Raw genomic sequence first — 23,887 nt, 5'->3', positions numbered from 1 at the left:
GGATTGAAATATATGCAGGCTTAGGAGTACTGTGATAGAAAGGTAGGGGTACAGTCCTCACATATGTTGAATTCTTGTCTGTATGAAGAAAACAACCCATGAGATCAATTTCAGATGGAATTCAGGAAAGCATGGTGGAATCACTCTATGGGTGGCATCTGACATTTATTAAAGTGGCTAGCATTGATTCATGGTCTCTTGATTCCTGAAGGGGACATAAGGACCTAGGCATCTGTTTCATACATCTTGGCCTGTAATAACCAAGTTCTAGCTTTCAAATGAAACAAATGAGAACAGGTAGAAATCAGTCACTTATCCTGAGCCTTGAACTGGCATAATTAAACATGTATATTGACAATTTAGAAGATCTCTATCACAGAGATCTTACATTCCAGTGAGTTGTTGTAGCAAATCCAGAAATGCAAAAAGATCTAGGAAATATATTGGTAGAATCCTGGTTTTTAAAGGTTTGCCTTGGCTAGTATACCTGCCGCATCTGAATTGTGAAGGGCCTTGCAGATGCAGAGACATTTAATGCCACTTGCTAGTGGTTATTTGTCTTTCCTGAATAACAGTCAAATGTCTATTCAAACTCTAGCAACACATAAGTCATTGTGGCTCAAATCTTCAAAAGGACAGTGATTTTCTTTTCCTGGTTGTTTGCACTGTTACTGTGTGGAAATTCATTTTGTTATACTTGTGTGGTCCTTCCTGTTTCTGTTTTGGTTTTCTTTTTGTTGTTAAAATAAAATCTTGAAAAATAAAATAAATACAAGCCACAGTTCCTTAGAAATGGAAGTGAACTCTTCTGATCTCCCTGTGGCTATAAAGGAAAAGTAAGGGAAGGTCATGAGTGTGGGGGGAGGCTGCCATCATTCTCATTTTCATGGTTGATAGTTATTATAACATCTGAGACTGCCTGTGTTAATAGTCTTAATTTTGCTGCTTATAAAATTTATGTATAACCATACACCAGATTTTTTTTTTATTATAAATGTGTTTTCTGTTGTGGTGTGTTTGCAGGAAATGTCAAAATATGTTTCATAAATTTTTATGAAGTCCATTGACTATTCTGATCTTCAACCACATGGTCTTTATTTGGAAACCTAAGTTCTTTCCAGGCTGAACACCCACAGCTACAAAATTTCATTGAAGCATTTTAATGTTTTCAGTTAGGATGTGGTCATTTTGCTCTTTCACATTAAATAAATCTTTTAGCTTCCAGCAGTTATTTTTCCTGATACTCCTTGAATTTCTAATAGCTTAATTTTCTTAGTTTGCTGTTCTTCTGCACCATGTTTCCCTGAAACAGGTACTGTATAACTTGAGCACAATTCAGAAGAACAGAAGGGAGATGTTAAAAATGTATTTTTGGCAATCTTATAGTGTCACTTCATAGTTCCTGGCAAGATTTCCTGGGGGCAACAGGATGAGGCATATCTTATTTTTCACATATCTCTATGAAGAAATCTTCCCTCTCAAACCTCCTCCACATGACACTGCCTTTTCCACTGGAGTCAGATTAAGTTACATGCAGGATTTGAACATTTAAAAGTTAGCTATATGTAGCTCTTTCTGAAACACTGTAGAAAGTATAGTGACACTGCCACTAATTTTCCACCAGTTTACTAGTTAATATATACTACCGTATTTTCCGACGTATAAGATGACATTTTGACCCTCTAAAATTGGGTCAAAAGTCGGGGGTCATCTTATACGCCGAGTTGAGCCTGGCAGCCCAGCGGCCCGACATGCGCGTGCTCGGCCACCAGCTTCTCAGGTCTCCGAAGGCCTGGGAAATCAGCAGCCCCGCGCCGGCTTCTAAGTGGCCTTCGGAGGCCCCTTGAAGCTGGCACGCATGCTCTGGGGGCTGCTGGCTTCTCAGGCCTCCGGAGGCCTGGGAAGCCATCAGCCTCACGCCAGCTTCTAAGGGGCCTTCGGAGGCCCCTTGAAGCCGGCGCATGCGCTCTCGGGGCTGCCGGCCTCTCAGGCCTGCAGAGGCCTGGGAAGCCGGCACACGCATGCTCAGCCACTGGCTTCTCAGGTCTCCACAGGCCTGGGAAGCCAGCAGCCCCACGCCAGCTTCTAAGGGGCCTTCGGAGGCCCCTTGAAGCCGGTGCGTGCGCTCTCGAGGCTGCCGGCTTCTCAGGCCTTCTCAGCCCTGCGTCGGCTTCTAAGGGGCCTTTGGAGGCCCGTTGAAGCCGGCGTGCACGGCCGGCTGCCGGCTTCTGAGGAAGAGGGATAGCCTTATATGATGAGTATATGCTAAACTCTATATTTTTATTTTAGAAAATTGGGGTGGTCTTATACGCCCGGTTGTCTTATACGCCCCAAAATACGGTACATTCCAAGCTGCTTAGCAGTTCAGCCTAAAATTTCAAACAGTCTTGTAGCTAACAAGGCAGGTGCCTTGAAAACACAGGTGAAGATAAGGAAGTTTGATGTAGCAAAATTCAGATTAAAAAAATATTTTATATTTATTTATTTATTTTAATTTTTATCTCGCCTTTCTCCCAAAGTGGGACCCAAGGCGATGAACAACATATATAAAATACAACAATTTAAACTGTGCGATTAAAATTGAATAAATATAAAAAATTACAAATATAAAATTTAAAATATACGAAGTTCAAATTTATTTATTTAATCCAGAGAATAAATTCCAGAGAGAAATTGAGGAGAGGGGATAGAAGAAGAAAAAAAATAAGTAATAAACCCTTATTATTATTAGGAGAAAGTTAAATTAGAGGACAGACGCTGGACTGTATAAGAGTCTGTGGGAAAGTTCACATTGGAAAACAAGCCATTATGAAAACTGAACTGTCTCTTAAAGTCAAAGCAAAAGGATAAACAAACTCCCAACCCCCCAGAAAAAAGTAAAATCTACCCCTCCTAAAAGCAAAACTTGGATAAGAAAGGGGGAACAAGGGGACAGAGCTGCTTCTCAAGGTGCAGCTGTGTTTTTATCCACTCACACCCCAAATTCCATGTCTTCTGACTAGACTTTTCCTTATCACTAAAATGCACTATATGGCACAGGGTTTGTACATTGCACTACTTCTCTTTTTACTACTGAGAAAAAGCATCTCTTTGTTTCAGAGCAATAATATTGTTGGGTCTTATCAGGGCACAGAACCACTGAAAGCATGCACATCTCCTTTCTGTTCAATTGACTTGTACCATTCATCTAGTTTTTCCAAGTCTAGTTACCTCATTCAGTAATCCAAAAGATCTAGGTCAAGAAATATCTGCCCTCTTCCAAAGGGAAAGTATCAGTCATCCTACATAGGAACCAGACTAATGTAAATTCATAGTCTTTGTTCTCCAGAACCCCAAAACAGGATCTGAATTGCAGATGTCAGCAGCCAAGTGTCTTGGAAATTCAAATGTTCTAGCAGCTTCTGAATGTCGTTTTCAATGTTGAATGTCTGTCCATTTATCTTTTGTTTAGTCTGTTTTACGTAGGCAGCAGAAAAGCATTTTTGGCAAGTAATAGCATATATAGAAATGGAGAATGAGTGCAACACAGTTCCATTTAGAAAAAAAGGAGCACCCTCTTTCCTCCTGTAATGGCAGATTTACATCACATTGTTAAAAATGTTTATTCGCAAGTAGTTTCCAGGAGATGAATGTGTTTTGTTTCCTCATAAGTCTAGAATTGCAATTTTGGGTTGGAGAATACAGCTATAGCAAGGTTGATTTCACCCAACCACCTGCTATTATATGAAGTTTCTAATATTAAGTTGGTAAAACGTTGTTTTGACCACACACACACACACACACACACACACACGAGTAACTTCATGTGAAATAGAACTGAGTGTCCTAATGACCTTGAGCAAGCAGTGAAATATGGCTACTAAAGCTAATAGAGTCTTCAACGGCAGAACACAGATAATTGTTCCAATCTACTCTATGCTACTCAGGTCACATTTGGAGCACAAAATCCAATTCTGGACCTCCTAAAATAACTTTAAAATTTCCGTTCCAACCCAATTGAAATATTACTTCAAAGTACATTGGTACAAAATAGTTCAGGGGCTGCTATACAACAAACCACCAGTTTTGCATACTGATGTAGCTTATGCTGAAATGTAGAAACTAATGACTCTCTGACATAGGAAGCACAAGGATCTTGTGCTGATGGTCTGGCAGAAGGGCTGATTCACTTGTCCCTAAAATTTATATTTATAAACAAAAAAATATCAAAACCCTTTTGTCAAGATGCTGTATAAACAATCTTAACTATTTTTGATGTTTATCTCATTGTACTGTCAACTTCCTTGGAGGAGGAAAATGCAAGAAAACAAAACACCTCTTTCAAGTACTTCTTCCAAAAATATCTGAGCGTTTTGGAGGGCATAGACCAGTTTTTCCCAACCTAGTGTCCTCCAGAGCTGAAGCTACAGTTCCCATCGTTCCCAGCTAGCATTGACAACTAGAGAATACTGGACTGAGGAGGATGACATAGAAAATAGTTGAACTCAGTATTGTTAATGTTCCACCAACTTTCTAAAATAGAATTGGGTGAACTTAGTTGGTAGGTAAAGATCACATTTTGTTTGTGCATGTGTATTTTTCAGAGTTGAATTTAAGAGCCATTTTCCAACAAGAATTTAAAAACCCATTTAAACATATTGCTACAAGCTATTATTAAACTATACAGCAGGTAATGCATATAAATAAAGCAGACAATAGTAAACTCACTTTTTCCTGTCCACTTAAGAAACATCTACAACATATCCTTTGAGACTCTCACTAAGGAATGCAATATTTATAGTCTGTAGAATTTCATGTTATGGTTGAAACTGGAGTTGGCTTCTCTGGTTACCTTAGCATGGTGTTCCTGCTGATTTCCCTGGTGCTTTCATACGCAGAACTTATGGGAAACATCTGGCACTGTCTTTTTTATCAGCTTGTTTGGTTGAACATTTGGCCAGCTGCCCTCCATTCATTTTAACAGTGTCACTTACAGCACACTGTTTAAATGATGCTTGAAGTTGCCTGCAAAAAGAAAAGAAAAGATGGACTCGTCAGATGGTTAGGTTGCTCATCAAGATCTCCAATGAATGTATCTACCATTCATTATTACAGGAATTTTCTTACAAGGGAGATCTGAGCCACAGCTTTGATACTGCAGCTTTTTGTCTTATATAGGCACAAGACAGACCGCCAAGAAACGGTGGTCTGCCAGTGCCCATTTTTGCTCCTCAGGGATGGTGCAGCCCCCAGAAGGAAATTCTGGGTTCTTTGTCCGATGCCGCAGTGACGTCGCGAGTGTGCCAGTGGTGCACTCATGACGTAAGCAATGCATGGTGCTGTGGGGATGCTGCACAGTGTTTACATCACAATGGTGGTGCCCATGTACATGGAGCACCGCCATTGTTACGCCACGTACTAGGGTTGTGGGGCGTGCAGTCGCTCCACCCCTAGGCAACCCTACTACATGTCCAGGCTAGCGCAAAGCACCAGTCTGGATCAGCCCATAGTAAGGAATGTATAGCACAGTAAAGTACAGTGGACCTTTGTCATACCCTGGGGTTTGGTTCCAAGATCTCCCGTATAAAACAAACTCCGTGTATGCTCAAGTCCCATTAAATATAATGACATAGCAAAATGGTGTCCCTTATAAAAAATGGAAAATCAACGTTTGATATTTGAAATGTATACTTTTTTTGAACATTTTCAAACCTTGTATGCTTGAATCTGTGTATAAAAAAATCCGTGTATAGGGCCAACTGTAGTGTCAGAATTTCTTTTGAGCACTTAATGCAGAGTCTCCAGAGGTTTTTGGACCACCCAAAAGTTTCAACCAGCATAGCTAGAATGATAGAGTTGTGATCTAACAGCACCTTAGGGGAAAGGGACATATCCCAACCCTTATATATTTGTTTTATATGCTGTCTTTCTCCTAGGTTGGGTTCTACACCGGCTTCCATAACAACAAATTAAAAACATCCACAAAATGTTTTAAAACCAGTTTAAAACACCACATTAAAACACTATAAAATTGGTTTAAAATCATACAGAAGTTAAAAACAGAAAAAACATACACCTGTATTAATAACCTACCAACTTAAGCATTAAAAGACTTGCTTAAATAAAGATGTTTTGCTTGCAGGCAAAGGAAAGCAGAGAGGGGCCAGCCTAGGCTTTCACAGAAGGGGGATTTGGAGCAGCCACCAAGACGATTCTCTCTTGTGTCCTCACCAAGTAAACTTGTGATGGTAGTGGGATCAAGAAAAAGCCTCCCCCTGATCATCTTAAAGCTCTGGCAGGCTAATATGGACAAATATGTGGAGGTATAAGGAGTTTAGTGCCACAAGAACAAGATACAGAGTTTGGGGAGAGTGCAAGAGGCTATAGCAACCTGGGAAACTCAGCAAATGTCATTCCCCCAACTTTCTACAACAAGGCGTAAATTCTGAGACTAAGCCGCTGTTCCTGATAAAGGGAGCAATATTAAAATTTATGTACTGTTTACATTTCTTTTGTCTCAATTTAATGTAGGTAATATTGTCTGAAAAGAAAAAAAAGGCTGGATTCTACTGTGATAAGTAACATTTAGTGATTTAGAATGAAACTGCTTCCATGAGGAACGTGCCCAAAGCCCTTTTATTTTGTCATTGATAAGCAGAATAGTTACCTAGCCTCAATTTACCCCACAACATTGTTTAGTCAAACAAGACTGGTAAACTAAACTAAACAGAAAAGTTATTTATATACCCTTATGTCTAAATACCCTAAAGGCACCAGATCTTCTCTGATCTTAGAAGCAGTGTCAGTCCTAGTTAGTATTTGGATATAAGACCGCCAATGAATACCAAGTGCTGTAAGCTATATTTCAGAGGAAGAAACTGGTAAAACAACCTCTGAGTATACTTTGCCCAAGAAAACTCTATGAAATTCATGGAGTTGCCACAAGTCAACAGCTCCATCAGGGCTAGCCTGAAGGAAGAGACTCCTCCCTCCATAACTGTCATCCTCCGGCCTGTGAGGGAGTTGACCAGGCAGGCCCAGCTCCATCAGGGCTAGCTTGAAGAAGAAGAGCCCCTCTCCAGTCCATCTGCCTTGGTCCAGGCCTCAGAGGGAGAGAACAACCACTGGACCTCATCCCCTTTCCCACCACCATTCCCTTCTCCTTTTGTGTCGTATCTTTTAGATTGTAAGCCTGAGGGCAGGGAACCGTCTAATTAAAAATAATAATTGTAAGCCGCTCTGAGAGCCATTAGGGCTGAAGGGTGGGTATAAATACCATAAACAAACAAACAAACAAACAAACTTGAAGACCCATATACACACCTGCTTGGAAATATGTGGAGGACATAGTGAAGTTGAATTTTCGGAATTTTGAATAAATTCGTTTTTGAAAAGTGGCTTGGAAAGTGGAATTATTTTATACTTCTGTTCTACTTGCTGTAATGTATATAAAATATAATAATAAAATTGTAGTGACAATTCATGACACTAATGAAATAAAGCAGATAGGTAATAAATCTGAAATTCTGGAACAGCTACCTGTAGATTGTATTTTTCCACATTGACTGTATTTTCCCCCACTAAAAGTGTCATTCTTCCAACTATTTTTAATGTAACCTTTGTAACAAAAACCCTGTTTTTATAGCATTGTAAAACAAATCATAATTCCAAATGTCAGGCAGTGATTGAAATATTTGGATATTCTCATCTAGCCTCTTTTGAACTTGCTTTTGGGGGATTTTTCCACATCTGTATTTACTTCTGAATACCAGGCAAGGTACCAAATCAAATTTGGTACAGCAAAGACAGGCTAACAAAAATTACACATATTTGGATATTGGGGAATGCAATTTGTTTGGTTTCATTCCCTTACAAATAAATTAAAGAAATCTAGCTTCACACTATACAGCTTGTATGGATATCTGATTAGCTGTGATAGTAGTTTTTATTTTCTGATATGTCTCTTTCCATTTAATGGAAAAAAAAGATAGAGGAAAGTATCTTTCAAAGCGAAATGGTAAAAATGAAGAAATTTAACAACCATGTGAAAATGTAGAGGAAATTAATTGTCAAAGAGAACTCCTAGGGGCTAGAAAATGTAATTTACAGGAAAAGTTCCTGTAAGTGGTTTTAGTTGCTAGCTCTTTCAGGAAAAGCAGCTGTGGGTTTTAAGTGCATTAATCAATGAATCCACTTTTAGCTTCATACATTGGATTTAGTTTCGAAAAAGCAAGAATGCATGAGAGCTCCCAAACATGTTATTTTATTGTTTAATTGCCTTATCTCAACATTTTAGGAAGTAACCAGATACCACTGTCTTTTATTTATTTCCCCTTCTCCTCTTCCTATTTTTCTGACCACAGCTAGGGAGTGAAAAATGGAATAGACCACTAGAAACTTTCCATCTAGAAGCAGCTTTTGAGTACTTATGAATCAGACTTGACCTTGGGATATTCTTACTTTCCATTTTTTATCTGCAACTCCATTTATGTTGTGCACATGTTCTTCCATTAGAAGTAATTGCCTGCTGCTGCTGCTGCTGCTGTTATTGCATGCCTTTAAGTTATGAGACTTATGGGGCCCGAACAGACAGGCCAAAATAAAGCTTCTTCGGGTCACTTTGGAGGTATGCTGTTTAAATACAGCATGTGCCCCAAGAGGCTGGAAGCTGCACCAAAGCCACGTTCAGTCCTAAGGACTGGAGCACAGCTTTGGCAAAGCTTCTGGCCTCTTAAGATGCACGTGTCATTTAAACATCATACCTCTAAAGTGACCTGAAGCAGCTTTATTTTGACCTGTCTATTCGGGCCCATGGTGACCCTAAAGTGACCCTATCACAGAGGGTTTTTTTAAACAATATTTTTTTTAGAAGGGGTTTACCTTTTCCTTCCTCTGAGGCTAAGGAAGTGTGTCTTGCCCAACACCATCCAGTGGGTTTCCATGGCTGAGCAGAGATTTGGACCTTGGTCTTCAGAGTCATAATCCAGCACTCAGACCACTATGACACATTGGCTCTATTCAGCAGTATTGCTCATTTGTTGTTGTTGTTGTTGTTGTTGTTGTTAAAATGAAATTAACATTGACTCATGGCAACCCTTTCTAACAGAATTGTCTTTTCTAATGAGCCATGCCTTGTCATGATGTGGCCAAACTATGACAGCCTTAGTTTAGTTATCTTGGCTTCCAAGGAGGGTTCAGGCTTGATCTGTTCAAGACCCGCTGGCTTGTCTTTTTGGCTGTTAGTAGTATCCTAAGCACTCTTCTCCAGAACCACATTTCAAATGAGTTGATCTTTTTATCTGTTTTCTTCACTGTCCAGCTCTCACATCCGTACAATGGCTTGGATGATTCTGACTTTAGTGCTCAGTCGTATATCTTTACACTTTAGGATCTCATCATTAATGGCTGCTCTTCCCATTCCTAGTTGTCTTATTTCTTGACTGCAGTCTCCATTCTGATTAATGCTTGATCCAGAGTACAGAGAATCTTTTAACTGTTTCTGTTTCCTCATTGTCTAGGTTGAATTTCTGTAGATCCTATGTGGTCATTATTTTTGTTTTCTTTATGTTCAGCAGGTCTCCCTTTGCACTTTCTTCTTTGACCTTCCTTAGTAATTGTTCCAAGTCTGTGCTGTTTGCATAGTGTCATCTGCATATCTAAGATTGCTGAAGTCCTTCCAGCTATCTTCACTCCCCCTTCTAATTCTAAACATGCTCTTTGTATGATATTTTCTGTATACAAAATGAACAAGTAGGGTGATAAAATGCTCCTCTGGTCTGCTGGAGGCAGCAACCATGTATGGCCAATTTTGGTTGGGGTGGATGAAAATGCCCCAGTGCCTCTGCACATCTCTGCTCTTGTTGCCACTCACCTCTGGCCCTTTGGGCCATGTTGGTTTGAGGTGGAAGTGGCTGCATGTGTCTGCCTTCAGTATTGATTATACTGCTGAATAATTCCACTGGTTTTTCTGTAAGCTAATATATTTATATTTGTAATAAGAGTTCAAACTCTAAACTGTATTATATCAGAAGCTTTTTATTCTGTCTATGTACATTTCTCTGTATGTGTGGAATTTTACCTGTTGTTTAATAACATTCAGAATATCTGTGAGCAATATTTCTTATCTTCTGTTATTCATTTGCAACTTAATTCTTGGACATGCAGTTCCATTTGTTGCAGCTGTCCTAAATGCTGAAACAGGCTGATGTTGTTTCATGGCTAGGATCAGCATCTCTCATCCATCCCTAATACCTCTCTTGGGCAGGGACTTTGGTGGCGGGGTGAGAGGTTCAGTTCACTTCCATTCATCTTTATTATGGTCATAGGCCAGCACAAGGGAGAAAGGAGAGAAAGCAGTTTCCCCAAATTCACATGTGAGATGGTCCTCATGTGAAAGAAATCACATCAACATTGTCTTGACTGCATTGTTACCAACTGATTTCTTTCAGAATCCCACTAATTTGAGCTCCAGAAACCTAATGGGAGAAAAAAAAACCTAACAAAACAAACTCTATTAGTGGCAAAGTCCTTTTGCCATGATGCATGGGCACAATGGTTACAGTATTAACACAGTCCAGTCATCATCTTAACTTTCTGCTTCTCTCCATTTTATTCTCACAACAGCCCTGTGAGGAAAGCTAGGCTAAGAGTCAAAGTCAGCAACTGGTCCAAAGTTAGCTTCTTGGCTAAATGGAGAACCTGGCTTTCCCTAGTTTCAGTATTTGGGTCATATTTACTACCGCACTCCACAGATCCAAGGAAGGACTCTCATATGTACATCGTAACTTGTAAACTGTTAATTTGAGGTCCTGCTGCCAGGTCTAGAAAAACAATGGAGCAACTAGAACTAGGGGCTCTTTAGTACATGGAGAGGTCTGGAGCAGAATGTGCCTTTGCTTCCCATACTAGTACTGCTGGACCAACTTTTTGTATCAAAATTTGAACCTTGCTGTCAATGAATTTTTCAGATAATATGTGTTCCATTAAGGCAACATCTGTACATTGAAACATCTGTTTGCACATGCACAGGTGTGTGCGCACACCCTCACCCACAGCCATTTATATAGGTGATTGGTTTTATAAACCAATCACCTTACTTCTGTCTTCCTCCTGATTTATGGAGTGTGTACCAGCTATTATATATTGTTATTTGTTGTTGTTGTTGTTGTTGTTGTGTTCCTTCAAGTGCATTTAAACTTGATTTTAGAAAGAAACAGAAAGAGAGAGTTTGCACCACATTTGGAACTTTTATACTTGACTGCTGAAATTTGACAATCAATCACAACTACAGTGCGAAATGGAATAATACATACGTTTCTTTTTAGCTGTCAGGTGTTGCTGAAGCCTCCTTTTTAAAAACTGTGACACAATAAGACAACATTTTTAACGGTCTTAAAGCCAAAAAAAAAAAAAATTTAAAAAAATTTAAAAAATGAAAAAGTTATAGTTTGCTTTGTTATCTTCTCCAGCCACCTAATATCTCTGATATCATCAATATTTTTTGTGTTTGTTGAGTTACTGAGTACAAACTGCATGGGATTTAGCTCTTGGTTTCACTAAAGTTGTAGACTTCGCATGTGAAAGTTTTGGTGCTGCTATTAAGCCTTACATTTCATTAATTTAAGTAATTTTTATGCTAGTACAGAAAAGCACTTTCTTTTTGGAACTACTCCAGAGCCTCAACCACCTTCATCTAGTCCTGGAAACATGCCCCCAGCAAGCATGGGAGCAATGGTTATAGCAAATCATGCTTAAGGAATATGGCATGTCTCATACGTTGATGTCCATTTGCCCATTCCTGATGACCCCAAGCGAGCTGTCTTAACCTCTCCAGAGTGCATGTGCAATGCATGTGCAATACATGTGCATTGTACACACATGTGGGCTTTGTTCAGAAGTTCTTACTCTCATGCAGGAACTGAGAGGCAGGTTGGCAGGTGGGTTTTCTTGCAGAGGCATCCATGGCACACACACACACATAGTTTAGGTGGTTTTAAAAGGGGTATTAGAACAGACATTCTGATATTGGCAGTTTACTTAATATATCTTTTTCAAGGCAGAGATCTCTTTTCAAGTAAAATGTATATTAAAGCCAAAATCTAGATGTTCTTGGCCTAGAAAAATATTACCAGACACAACAGATGTGGAAGCATGGAAATACAGATGGTATATTATTCTATGCTGTACTGTTTATTAATCAACAGCAACAACAACTTTATTGTCTTAGGCGGGATACAGACGGGCAGGGGAAGACGTCTTGGAGGTGTATTCTGCTGAATACGGAGCCTCCAGACCGCCCGCCCCGGGGGCGTGGCTCAGGTGTATGGGGCTTCCACATGGGGGGGCAGTGAAGACGCCTCACCTGGGGCCGTTTCTGACCCGCAGTTTCCATACCGCCGCCTCGGAGGACGCCGCAAAGAGAGAGGCAGCTTCCTCACGGGTGGCCCAAAATGGGGCTTTTTTTTCTTTTGCCGGCTGGTGGATGAGCAGCTGTGCAGCTCCGGCGCTCAGCACCGGCGGCAGAAAGCATATGTGCACATTTAAAGCACCCAAGCCCCTTTAAACTTTTCCCCCCGCCCTGGCCAAGAACAAAGGTGGTCTCCTGCCAGCTGGTGATCAGCTGGTGTTGGCATCCTTGTCCGCTTGCACGTTGCCAGTGTCACCAGCATCATGGATGCCTCCTCTCCTTTGGTCCCCGCGCTCTTACTGAATCTGCAATGCACAGCCACAGCTGTCGCCGCTGCCACCGCTGTCCCCCTGCCATCCCCCATCACCTCCCTTGTACATATGTAAATATTTAAAGTTTTAGCGTTTTTTTATTGTTAGGTGAAAATGGCGCAGGAATGTGTGTAGGGGTGCACTTTAAATTCCAAACTTTCCACGATTCTAGCAGCGCATGCGTACATGCAGCTCTAGGGTTAGGGTTAGGGTTACGAGTCTTAAAATGTGCTGCAGCTGTGCTGCAGATTCCACACCTGCATGGCAGCTGACGCTGCAATTAAAGCCTGACTGCAAACTGTGCATGTTCCAGGACCCCGACTCATTATGCGACGCAGCAGACACGGAGCTTTTAAATGGGCAACTTAAAGTAGCAGCGTAGCAATTCTGGCGTACCGGTGCAGCAGCTTACAGACGGAGATGCGCAGCTGCGCACTATATAGAAAAGAAGCGGGGAAAAGCAGCACCTTTTTAATGCCACTTCTTCCCGCTTGGGGCGTGCGGGCGGCGTGTTCATGGCGGCATTCAGGTAAGGGCCGTCTGAAGGCTATACCTTCATGACGTCATGAACACACCCCTTTTTGCCCGTCTGTATCCTGCCTTAGTTATGTAAAATGTTCCATATAAAATGTTTATTACAAATATTAAAATAAAATGAAATAAAAGTTAAACAATTTTATTTTACCCCAAACAATACAACTTAAATTCTTAAGATCTGGAATTCCTTGCACTTAACCACCCTGACAGTTTCTTCATGTAAAGCTTTCTTCCAACAATAAATAAAAAACCTTTGCTGTTTGTTGTTGTGGTTAAGTAGGTTATATTGTGTACCTTCATGTCATTTCCGATTTATGGCGACCCTAAGGTGAACCTATCATGGGATTTTCTTGGCAAGATTTGTTCAGAGGAGGTTTTGCCATTGCCTTCCCCTGAGGCTGTGAGCATGTGACTTTCCCAGGGTCACTCAGTGGTTTTCATAGCCAAGCTGGGACTTGAACCCTGGTTTCCAGAGTCATAGTCCAACACTCAAACCACTACTCTATTAACCTAAACCTGGCTCTATAAATCTAGAGGTTATAGTAGCTTTGTTTAAAAATCTATAAAATTACTGAATTACAAAAGATCAAATAATGGTAACTCTCCAGTAGAAAATGATGTAAAGGCAATCTAATGCCTTCAGCATCAGATTAATAAACAGTACCTGCACATGTGTTTTAGGACCAGAATGCATAAATCAATTGGTAATCTTATAAATTAGTCTGAAAACAATCATATAAATCAATCGATCTGCTTTTCTACAAGAAATATTTAATATGAAGCTAATATTTAGACATTCAGACTAAAACTAAAATAAATCTCTATGAGTACAAGTCTTCAAGTTCAAAAAGAGTTTCTGTTTTGGGGATCAGAAGAAACACAAATTACTCAGATGAGTGTTCAATATCCATTTCTGATATGATCTAACATAAACTCCTTCCGGATTTAAAAACAACAACAACCTCATCTAAGACCATCACAAAGACTGTAATGTAATCTAGTTCTCAATCTACTGATACAGCCAAGAATGTACTTTGTCAGCCTACGCACCCACAGTTGGCAGGGTTGGCCCAAAATTCAAGCTCTTATTAGCAACACAAAATTCCTGAAATAATTTCAGTGGCCATTTCCTATGCCAGTCTACTACTAAGTGATGACCTTTCATTTCAGTGCACAATACAAACATTTTTGTATAGATGTGCTCCTCAGTGCTTATGTGGAAAAAAGAGGAAGAACAATCTCATGTCATCTGAATTTACAAGTTTTGGAGGAGGACACTGGAAACCTAAGTACAGTACTGCCTTTCTTGAACAGCAGTTTAATATACAGAATGGGCACATTAGTGAGCAGAAATGTATCCTTCCAGTATCAAAGAAAACATCTGTCAATCTTTGCTTAAGTAATATTAGCAAATCACTCCTGCCTTTCCAGGTCATACAATATATATATCCAACTCCTTTCCAGGCAAGCATTCTCTGAAGATGCCAGCCACAGATGCTGGCAAAACATCAGGAAGAAACTCTTCTAGAACATGGACACATAGCCCGAAAAACCCACAAAAAACAATGTTAGCAATAGTTTGGAATAAATAGTGGTGGGTTGTGAAGTTGGGATGAAACAAGTTTTTAGATCATGAAAGATACATTCAAAAGGCATCCCTTTACATAGCAAAATGCACTAGTCTTGGTCTCATTTATAAAACATTTAGGGACCACTGATCGTAAACCTGATACCCTTAGGTGCAATTGAACCTTATTTAAGACTCATTAAATTCCATTAATTTCAATTATTTTTCACTTGGTGGAAACAAAACTCTGTTTGCTTTAGTTTATTTTTATTTAAAACTAAAACACTTTCTAAAACAAAACAACTAAAACAAAACTCCCGTAAAACATAATATGAGAGACTATACAATTGCAGCCTGGATACAGATAATGAATATTCCAGTGCTAAAGCTGAAAGAAGTATATAGCTTTAAAGAACAGTCATATGAAATTCCATTGTTATAACAGAAGACTGTCAGATAAATAGACTAGGGTTTAGAGAAGGAACATTACTTGCTTATTTTCATATGTTATATGAAGGGGAATATACAAATGTAATCTTTTGATTACATCTGAATTTGGCAGCCAATAACATACAATATAGGTCACCATCATTCAATGTCAAAAATGTACTGAAATCTAGTGATTGGGATGGACCTTGGCCAGCCAGATGATGAGAATCTGAATGGCCTTATGTTAACAGGTATTCTAGGAAAATGTTAATAATCTCTTCTAGTTGTACTATGTCTTTAGTTTCTGTGACATAGCAATATCCTCCCTTGGGGGAAAGAACAGTATAATTGAATGAATGAATGATGGGCTCAGTGAGTATCAATTTGGAACAGGATGCATTAGGGTAAAACAGATTTTTACTGATACTGAACAGAACAACAATGAATTACTATGCAAAGTGCCCTTGAGACTATGTGTAAGAATAGGATTAGAAATGCAAAACTTTTGGGTATGGTGATGAGGTGACAAGTTCAGTTTTAAACATAGTTCACAGAGAGACCTTGTGGCACTGTTGAGACTACCTGAATGAAAGGAATTGGTAGCATGAGCTTTCCTAGACTTCAGTCTACTTCCTCAGATGTATTTCGTGGAATTGAAGCCAGGTACAGACACATATATACCATTGGTGTGTGAGGATGTCAATACAAATTACAAATCCTTTGTGTATGGAAATGAAGTTGCAGATCCATTTCCCAGCAGATAGGGTCATAATCTCCTGTATTCTGGGTTAGCTCCTCCCAATTTGCTCCTGTAGGCAGGGACAATAGAACAAAGACTGGCCCCTATATAGGGAGGAGCTAGCCCCCCTGGGCCTCAGTCTTGTTCCTGCCTACACTCCTAGCAGGACATGTCTCTTCGAGCCAGCAAAGTTTTTCCTTTAGCTGAAAGTGGTTTGAGAGTTTTCCTGGCCTTCCCTTCTTCTCCTCTCTCCTGCCTTTCCCCCCTTCCTTGGTGGTGGCTATGGCAAAGGACCCCAAGATCACGGGTGAAGGGTCATCCTTAGCTCAGGCTTCCCTAGCTCAGGGTCTCCTGGCTCAACAGAGGGAGCTGGCTTCAGAGGGAGAAACTGGTCTTTGTGCGTGGAGATGAAGTGGCAGATCCAGTTTTGCAATGGGACTAGCCTGTGGTGAGGGCAATAGATGAGTGTAGGGCAGCCCCATGAGGATGGGGTCAGATAGTGTTAAAGTGTGTGTAGTGTATCAGGAAACCATTGTCTTTGTTCAATCCATTGCTGAGGGAGTGTAGTCTGTGGATGAATTCCAGTTCTACTTTTTCTCTTCCACATTTGTAGTTCTTTTGTTCAGTGACCGCTGTTCTGAGGTCTGAGATGGAATGCCCAGAGAGATTGAAATGTTCTGCCATCGGTTTTTGTGTATTCTCATTTGTGAATTCCCAATTTATCCTCTGGCACAGGGACTGGCCTGTTTGCCCAATGTAGAGTGCTGAAGGGCATTGCTGACACAGTATAGCATAGATCACATTGGAGGATGACCACATGAAAGCCCCCTAATATTAGGTCTTGTGATGACATTTCCTGGATAAATGTGTGGGCAGAGTTGGCATCTCGGTTTGTGGCAAGGCGTAGTACCTGTGTTACCATCTGTGTTGTGTGTCATCCTGTAGATGAGTATCTGTTTGAGGTTTAGAGGCTGTCTATAAGCAAGTAAAAGTCTGCCACCAAGGGCCTTTGAAAGAGTGGCATTATTGTCCAGAATAGGTTGTAGTTCATTGATGATGTGCCTGAGTGGTCCCAGTTGGGAGATGTATGTGACCACTAGTGGGATTCTGTCATTTTCCCTCTTTGTTTTGTTCTGTAATAGATCAGTACATGTGTTGCCTTGTTTATTTGTGTTTTTTTTCCACTTCATGTGGTGGGTACTGTAGTTTGAGGAATGCTTCTTGTAATTCCTTGAGTTTGGCATCCCTGTCTTGTGGGTCTGAGCAGATGCAATTGTATCAGAGGGTTTGGCTGTAGATTATGGATCTAGTGGTGTGTTCAGGGTGGAAGCTGAAGGCATGTAAGTACGTGTAGAGGTCTGTGGGTTTGCGATGTAGTCCAGACTAGCATACCCATATTAAATATTTGAATCTTACAACAGTGAATTAAATATAAAATGTTTTTATCCTATATATATTTCCCATTTGTAGAATCTTAGTATGTAGTTTAATACATACAGAAATTATACAATGAAGTGGACTAATTTAAGGTTTGTTGTCCACAACAAACAAATTCAGCATCTTTATCAACAATGTTCATACTGTCCTAAATTTGCAAGTCCTTTCTAAGTCCTTACCAATGCTATGGCAAAAGTCTGATCATTCTTTTTACAAGTACATTCATTTAAGATGTAGGTAGGATAATAACAACAACAACAACAACAACAACAACAATACTTTATTTATATAGCACTATAGATTTGCCCAGCTGTACATACAACAACAACAACAACACTTTATTTATATAGTGCTGTAGATTTGCACAGCTCTGTACATACTATCCATCTATCATTTCATAACATCTCCTTGGTCATTATCTCAGTTTATTAATCCAGTTAATCCTGTGCAAACAACTACAATTCTGCATACAATCAATGCATGGTGATGAAACTGAAATTGCTGTGGCAAACTCTGTCCCACTCTCCATACGTTGGTCCTATCTGGCCTGCCAAGCCCACAAGCAGTATGTGCAGAGGCTCTGTTCACAACATCCATACTTGCAAAACAACAGGGCACAAATCTTATAGGGAAGATACTGCATGGATGACTATGCAGTTGAGAGCAGGACCAAAGATTTAACCCATTTTCCCTGCTCAATTATTTTCATACTTCAGGGCTGTTGCTTGCTTGCATTTATTTATTTTAAAAACCCTAAATGTTAAATATTTGCTAGAATCAAAAATTCTACCAAGATATTGTGTGTGCTAACCCAAAAACCATTGTATATGTTCATGAGACTCCCCCTCCCCTCATTTTTTTAAAAAAGCATAATAAAGTAGCTATTCTTTGTTTTGGATCTCACTCAAAAACTGTTTCTTTACAAAAGGAAATTTTATCACATGCTAACCTTGGACACAACATTCCAAATGAAACAATGAAACAACACAGATCTTCCTTCCTTTTTCTGACTGCATCACTGGAACCACTGGCTAATAAAGGAATACAGTATAGAGAGAGGGAAACTTTTCTGGTGTATTTCTCACAACACCTTGCATCTGGATTTCTCTCCATCTGTATGCTTGATTTGAAGAGGAAATTGATGTGATGAAGTGAAGCTTGAGGTAAAACAGAAAATAATGACAAAAGCATCTTCATAAATATCGACAAGGAAATTGTTTTACAGATAGCAAAGAAAGATGCAAAATCTCATACCAATTAAAGTTGCTATTATGTAGTCAGTCAAGTTTACTGTATAGTGATTGAACTGCTCTTCACCTTTGCTGAATCAGAACTATAGACAGGTAGCAGAAGACCCAATTTACAGAATTTGGCAATGTTTGTTCTTTAAAGTGACCACTGACTGGTCAGACACTTAGGAAATATTTTGTGAGTACTTTTGACACTACTGTCTCTTTATTACTTTTTTATCTTTCACATACATAATGATTTTATAAGTTTCTCATTACAAAGTTTTTATGAGTATATGCTTTTCATACCTGCTGATTTAAGCCCTATATTTTAGAGGCAAAGGTTAAAAGGGAAAGCTTTCTTTTTTAAAAAAGAGTCTTTTACAACTGTGTCTTCTGCATGGTGTTGGTTGGGTGGGAACAAACAACAATTTAGGTTATATAGCTACAGGATGATTAATAAGTGAAGAATGGATTTCTTTTGTATTAGTTTTAGGGAGAATTATTACAACAATGAAAACAAAGGGGTTTGAAAACTGGGCTGTTTCTCTCCTCTTTTTTAAAAGCAGCAGTCCTCCTTTCTTTTATGATGCATCTGGCACTTTTTCAAAAAAGGAACAAAGTAAATCATTATTTAGTTGAGAATAGTTAACAAGCAACTGGTAACTAGTAACTAAAATAAGTTACAGCTTTGCAGGGTTGTTGCTGAACATTCATATGCAATATCATCCTCAGCGTGTTTTGTAATCTTGTCATCAGTCAATTTGGCTTCATAAGATATAATTAAACCAATGACAATTAAATGTAGTACATATGTTTGTGACTGCTCTGTATTTTTATTGCATTTTAAAACTACTGAATAACTTAAGTTTTTTGGACTGGGTACAAATTAAAAACATAAAGTACAATAAACAATGACAGCTAAATGTAAAAGATAAAAGCAGGATAAAAACAAATAAATCTATAAATCTGCCTAACTTGCATGTAGGTAGATTTAAGTAAGGGGTTTTTGTTGTAGTTATTTAGAAGTCCAAGGTGGTACCAGTCAAAATGACTAAAATATAGCAATTAAAAAAAAAAAAAAGGACGGGAGGTAAACATATTTTCATGCAGAATCTAAAAAGAAGAAGAAAATCAGAGCACTTCAAAATAAAGGTTTATGACCTAGAATTTGACAAACTGGACCCCACTGTATATATATCATTTACATATGAACCCATGGTATAGATTACTCAGTATGGCTGGTTAACAAAGATATCTGTTTTTCATCATGCTGTGGATCTTGTATTATACTTCAGGTTTTGTTGTTTTGTTTTAAAATGACTGAAATAAGGCAGACTTGCATGAAGAAGCAATCTCCCCCCCCCTCCCCCCAGCTTTTAAAAACAGTTATTTGGTTCAGTTTCAGCAAAATAATTTGTTAAAAGGAAATCATCTGTTGAAAGCTCTGTGTCAAGAGTGAATGCAACACATGATACTCTCAGGAGTACAGAAAAATACTCTTAAACGGTATCAACTGATTAGTGAAAATAGTCAATGGTGAGTGTCTCAACTCACTGGGGGATGGAAGGGAAGGCACTCTAATTCCATGCTGTATTCTTCCATGCTGTGTTTCTTTCTCCGTGGTTCCTCCACCATTATTTTCACATTATGTATCTGTGGCTTCACTATAGAAAATAATAATTTAAAGTCATTACCACAAAACGCCACCCATGCAACAAACATCAGGCATATTAGTCACTAAGCTTGGGACAGGGATCAGAAGAAGCAGAACCAAATCATTCAGGACAAATAACATAAAATCAACAGGCAAGGATACTAACATGATTAAAACTGGACTACAGATAGTGAACATATGTAACTGGATCTTACTTATTTTATGTGATTAAAATTTAAAAGTGCTTAAAATGCAGTCGTATTAAAATGAAGTCGACTTTACCCTTGGTACTATAGATGTCATGTTGGTTTTAATGAAAATGTGAATTATTGAAGGATAAAGGGAAGGCAATTGCAAACCGCCCCTGAATGAATCTTGCCATGTTAGGTTTGCCTTAGAATCATAGAATCATAGAATCGTAGAGTTGGAAGAGACCACAAGGGCCATCCAGTCCAACCCCCTGCCATTCAGGAAATCTCAATCGAAGCACCCCCAACAGATGTGCATCCAGCCTCTGTTTAAAGACCTCCAAAGAAGGAGATCCCACCAACTCCGAGGGAGTGTGTTCCACTGTTAAACAGCCCTTACTGTCAGGAAGTTCCTCCTAATGTTGAGGTGGAATCTCTTTCCTGCAGCTTGCATCCATTCCTCTGGGTCCTGTTCTCTAGAGAAGCAGAAAACAAGCTTGCTCCCTCCTCAATATGACATCCCTTCAAATAATTAAACAGGGCTATCATATCACCTCTTAACTTTCTTTTCTCCAGGCTGAAGGAGCTCCTCATGGTTTCCGGACCCTTCACCTTGGGATAACCTTAAGTCAGAAATAACTTGAAGGCACACAACAGTATCAAACAACAGTATTTGAATTAATCTTTTCTAAATTTAGGGCCACAGTTTTTACTTTTTTTTACACAGAATATTATTTTGCTTTGAAATCATCTTTTTTTCAATCAGTGGGAACAGCTAAAAAAGAATCTGACCCTTGTATTAGTTATATATTTGTCCCAACTAAGGAAGATAAATATATGTGAATGGAATTCAGATACTGTATGTAAGCATGATGGCCATGTGGCCATTTCACAAGTTGAACTTTTAGAAAGATCTTGACATGTTTAAGTGCCCTTGTGACTGCCTTTATATGTTGGGATTATGGTTTCCTGTGTCTTGGAAACTGTATAAAAATGGCTTAAACCCAGGAGAAGATATGCCAGAGCATTCATGAGTCAAGGTTTCAATGACAAATCCCTACCCCAAAATTTGATGCATCACGAATTCTTTATGTAAAGAATGTGGTATGAAACAGCTCTATACAGTCATTTTTGAATCAAGTTGCCCATCCATGTCTTGCTATTGCTTATAAAAATTCAAGAGCATTTATCTATATTTTCAAATCTGAATGCTTGAATGTACTATACTTTGCAAATTCTATGAAAATGAAATGTCTTCCTTAGGATGCAATATGTGTGTGTGTGTGTGTGTGTGTGTGTGTGTGTGTGTTGCTAGGATTAGTGAAATCTCAAAAATGTTAACCTTTTTAGAAAGAAAAGAATGCTTCAGTATATTACCGATATATATAACCTTTGCTTTTATGGGTCTTATAGCTGGAATAGAACTTGAAATGTTTGGAAAAACTTTCTATAAGTAAACCGCAGTTATTCATAAAATATACAACAATTGCCTACTAAAGCTAAATGCTTTAGTTCTTGACACAAGAACAAAGCAAGCCATGGTTTCTATAGAGTCTTGCTTGCAAATCTGATGGTAAGTGAATCCAAATATTTGCCTGGCTTGCCAGAGTCCTTCTTATCTATAGACAACTTTAGTTTCAAGTAAAAGAACAATAGCAAATGATAATTTATAAATTGCAGTATCAAGTTCACAGACTTGAAATTACAAATCAAATGTAAACCACAGAGACAAAAAATGATTCTATAAAAGTATTTGCTATATATTCAGTTATAGAAGCAGAAGTGCTCATCACTTTTTAGCTTTCAACCTGAAGAAAAGCCAAGTTTGTTTCCTCTTAACGAGTGAAGACTAAATCAACCAGTTCATGGGACTACACAGTTAAAATTTGCAAAAACCTGGAAGCTAATGGGGAACCTATGCCCTTTTAGATGTTGGACTCTGACTGTCATCAGACCTAATCCAAATAGCTAATATCAGGCATGATGGAAGATGTAGTCCAACAATATTTGGAGGGCTAGTTTCCCTAACTCAGCTTTAGAAAAACTGAATGCTTGTCTCATGAATACAACTTGCATGTGGGGTTTTTAAGTGGATAAATTAATATTAAGCACCCACATAAAAAATGGATGTTACACTTTGTAACAGAGCAACTGAGATGAAATAAGTATGAATTCTTTAATATTAATTTATTTACTAAAAAACCCCACATGCAAGTTGTATTCATGAGACAAGCATTCAATTTTTCTAGAGCTGGGTTAGGGAAACTGTGGCACTCCAGATATTGTTGGACTGCATCTTCCATCACGCCTTCAAGCACTTAATTGCTTTGGTTAGTAAAGTGTTAAAATTAATTCCTGCTAGTACTGTATGTAGAGAGATCTTGTAGCATCTTTGAGACTAACTGAAAGAAAGAAGTTGGCAGTTAGTCTCAAAGATGCTACATCTCTACATGCTGATTCCACAGACTTAACACAGCTATATCTTTTAATAACTGCTAGGTAAAGGACATCCGATAAAACTATTGATTGCTGGTTTTGAACCATTAACTGTTCTGTGTTTTGATAGACTGGTTTTTAAGGGTACTATGTTGTGTAATCCATAACTTCTTTTGTTTTTTATGCTGTGTATTTTTATGCATGTTTAATATGGAAAATAAGCAGAATTGTAGCCATGTGATGCAAACCTATGCATAAACATAGTTCCATTGTGTTCAGAGTACATCCCTCTCTTGATTGCATCCTTGCAGCATGATGTTATCGTTGTCTAGGTTCACAAACTGTGGGATGGGGCTCCTCGGGGTGTGTGTGCAACAGTTGCATAAGGGGGGGGCATAAGACTTAGAGGCCCTTATCCCCCTACCCCTACCCTCTCCTTCACTTTCCATACTGTATCTGTCCTGTGGAAAAGAGAAAGGTGAAGGTACTTGGCCTCTGCCTGGAGGAGGAGGGGGAGGGGGGAAGTTCACTGGATTATGGCTTCTGGTGGGACCCATTCTTCTTCCCCCACCAATCTCATCAATCCCCTTATTCTTGGGATAAGACACTGCTACAGCCTCAACCAGCACTCCTATTTGACTAGGTGCACATAGGCTGAAGGAGAGGCAGCAGCCACGATGGCACCTAGTTGTGGTGAAGGAAGGTGGTGCCTCTTGTTAGTCATAACTAGGGTTGCCATAAGGCAGGACCTCCAAACTGGGACAAATGTAGGACAAATGTAGGGCAACATTTTCAAATGTAGGACATGTTTTTAAAAATGGAGGACACATGAAAAAATTGATAATTTTTTAAAAATTTTAATATAAATGCATGTTTCTTAGGCATGCTCAAAATGGAGGACATTTTGGCATTATTCCTAGACAGAAGGCTGAAATGTACTTCTCTTTCTGGCCAAACACCCCCCCCCCCCCC

At 39.2% G+C, this 23,887-nt stretch overlaps 1 protein-coding gene across 4 annotated transcripts in view; it reads left to right on the top strand.

The window, feature by feature from the left end:
• Positions 1-23,887, top strand: part of LOC121917316 (rho GTPase-activating protein 28-like) — a 98,206-nt gene that overhangs the window by 9,807 nt on the left and 64,512 nt on the right. Inside the window, exon 1 of one of the 4 annotated variants that reach the window (XM_042443172.1) lies at positions 18,454-18,568. The exons of the other annotated variants lie outside the window; for them this stretch is intronic. The gene's annotated coding sequence lies outside the window, so the exon portion shown is untranslated. Of the gene's footprint in view, positions 1-18,453; positions 18,569-23,887 lie in introns of those variants that run through there. 4 annotated transcript variants of the gene reach the window in all.

Source organism: Sceloporus undulatus, unplaced genomic scaffold, assembly GCF_019175285.1.
Source record: "Sceloporus undulatus isolate JIND9_A2432 ecotype Alabama unplaced genomic scaffold, SceUnd_v1.1 scaffold_15, whole genome shotgun sequence".
Classification (NCBI taxonomy): Eukaryota; Metazoa; Chordata; class Lepidosauria; order Squamata; family Phrynosomatidae; genus Sceloporus; species Sceloporus undulatus.
Note: the sequence above shows the minus strand (reverse complement) of the source record. Positions and strands in the feature narration are given on the sequence as shown.